This window comes from Pteropus alecto, unplaced genomic scaffold, assembly GCF_000325575.1.
Source record: "Pteropus alecto unplaced genomic scaffold, ASM32557v1 scaffold39, whole genome shotgun sequence".
In the NCBI taxonomy this organism is placed as follows: Eukaryota; Metazoa; Chordata; class Mammalia; order Chiroptera; family Pteropodidae; genus Pteropus; species Pteropus alecto.
Window position 1 is genome coordinate 5,086,462 of NW_006443568.1, and position 2,306 is coordinate 5,088,767.

Consider the following 2,306-nt stretch of genomic DNA (forward strand, 5'->3'; position numbering starts at 1 on the left):
CATGATCACCATACCAGTTAGAGTTTGTCTTTGTCAACCAACCTGATCCTCGTTACATAGCTTCCTCCCTGGTCTTGGTCTCCATAAGGGCAAAGAACCGTTTGTCTGAGGCAGCCAGTTTAGTCAGCCCTGGCATAGTGTAGACAACATTCTCTGTAATACTAAAAGATGATTAGAGTGCAGAATGTGACCTCCCTAACCTGCCTTTGCCCCTGAGTGTCCCCAGGGGCTCAGTTATGGCAAACCTGGGCCATTACAGACATTTTCCTCATCTGAGGATCCTGGGGCGTATCACTGTCCTTGCTGGGCCTCAGTTTCCCTTCTAACTGACATTCATTCAGATCCAGTCCACAATCCCAGAACACCCATTCTGGATCAAGCACTGTCATGCACAGGAATCACACTGGCCCCTGTCCTCATGGTGCTCTCTGCCCAGCCCAGCCCTAGCCCTAAGGACCCTGCCTCTCTCTCTCGGTTGGTGTGTATCAAAGGAAAAGTGTCATAGGTAAGGCTGAGATTTGGAGAGAGCAGTGTGCAGGGCTTTGGCCTTTTGCATAGTCTGGATGCATTAGGTAGGGAGGAGAGAGGAAGGCAAATATACTCTGGCTTGTGGAAGGGATGATCCGGAGAGGAATATTGGTTAGTCTTGGCCCCTACCAACCTTCTTCCCACTGGCCAGGATGGCTACCTAGTTTGCAGGGCCCAATGCGAAATGAAAATGCAGGGCCTTTTGTTCAAAGTATTAAAAATTTCAAGAGAACAACAACAAAGCATTCAACCAAGGATAGGGCCCTTCTGAGAGCAAGACAATGTGCAACTATACCCATGAAGTTGGTCCTGCCAATGGCTCACATAATTCTTCAGCAAAGGCTCCCCTCAAACCAGAATCTGCATAAGTCAACCCATAGAATTAGGTCCCCTGATTTGGAGAAGCGGAGAAGAAGGTGGGGAATGGGAAGAGGTCAGTGTTATATTCTTTTCACCATTCCTAACTCCAACACCCAGACATTCTCACCTCCCATCTCCAACCTAGACCACCCTCAGACCCCAGCTTTCCCTCTTGTCTCCTGGCCTAATGGACAGACATGCTTCTAAGACACCAAAAGAGGGCTAACCTGGGACAGGCTAGCTTGCAACCCTGCTCTCTGGATTCAGGATTGCTCAGCTCAGCTACATTTCTTTGCAGGCCCTATGGACAGCTAAGGAAACTGACTTCCCAGCAGCTCCTGTCACCAGGGCCCAAAGTCCATCCGGGAGCCAGGCCATCACCTGACCAGGCAGGAAGTGCCAACCTGTCCCCAGGGAAGAACCAGCAATAACCAGACTTGGGACAGCAGCCTCCAGGCCTTATGATTTTGGAAAACCCAGGACTACCCCATATTGCCCTCACACCCATCTAACCCTCCACCACCCTCCACCGTGGGAGACCTGCCTCCCATAGGCTCCAGCTTTGTCCCCCGCTGAACATGGCCTCCTCCCCACAGACTCCAGCCTGGGCAGCCAGGCCAAAGTTTGGCTGGGTCTCCTTCGTTATACAGAGACACCAGGAAGAGAAAGAGCCTGCAAATCACACAGCCAGCGTTGGGAGCTCCTGTGGCTTCCTTCAGTGCTTAGACCAATTGGAGGAGCCAGAAGTATAGTGGAGGGTGGGGCAATTCTGCAAAGTTGAAGGTGAGAGATTAATAATTGTATTCCTATTCTATGGATAAGAAAGCCTAAGAGAGGTGGAGTGACTTGCCAAACAGTCACACAGATATCTCTGGACAGAAGTGGAACTTAAAACTGACTTGTGTTCATGTGTGTGTGTGTGTGTATATGTGTATGTTTCCTAATCGAGCACCTGCTTTGTGCCAGGTACCCTTCTCCACCCCACCCCACCCGAGCTGCTTTCAAGAGTTGGCAGTTAAGACCCTGGAGAAGGGGAGTATTTATCTTGAGGTCACTGCTGGGCCTCCAGAAATCTCCCAAAATGTTCTGCTTAACTTTGAATGCACTTACATATGTTGATCTGGGGAAAAGTCCAAATGGCTTTAACCAGATTCTTAAAAGGATTCTTGTTTTAGAATGAAATCTAATAATCTACCCTTTGACCCTTTTTTAGTGGGAAGAGAAGATTGAAAGGGGCTCCTTGCATCAGATGCCCTCCCCCTCTCTCCTTCCTAGCCTAGGAGTGGGGGTGAGGGGAGAATCCTGCAGGTCTCATTCCCACAGTGGACATTTCTGTATCCCCTACTGTGTGGCTCCTAACTTCTATGGCAGCGTGTAAACATTTCAAACAACCTCCCTGCTAAGATCTTCTTTGATCC

General features: G+C 49.5%; 1 long non-coding RNA gene across 1 annotated transcript in view; it reads left to right on the plus strand.

The window, feature by feature from the left end:
* The window catches only part of LOC112472928, a 12,276-nt gene extending 10,478 nt beyond the window's left edge, over window positions 1–1,798 (plus strand). Inside the window, exon 2 of the long non-coding RNA XR_003043818.1 lies at window positions 1,187–1,798. This is a non-coding gene — a long non-coding RNA (uncharacterized LOC112472928). The remainder of the gene's footprint in view (window positions 1–1,186) is intronic.
* The last annotated feature ends 508 nt before the right edge of the window (window positions 1,799–2,306 follow it).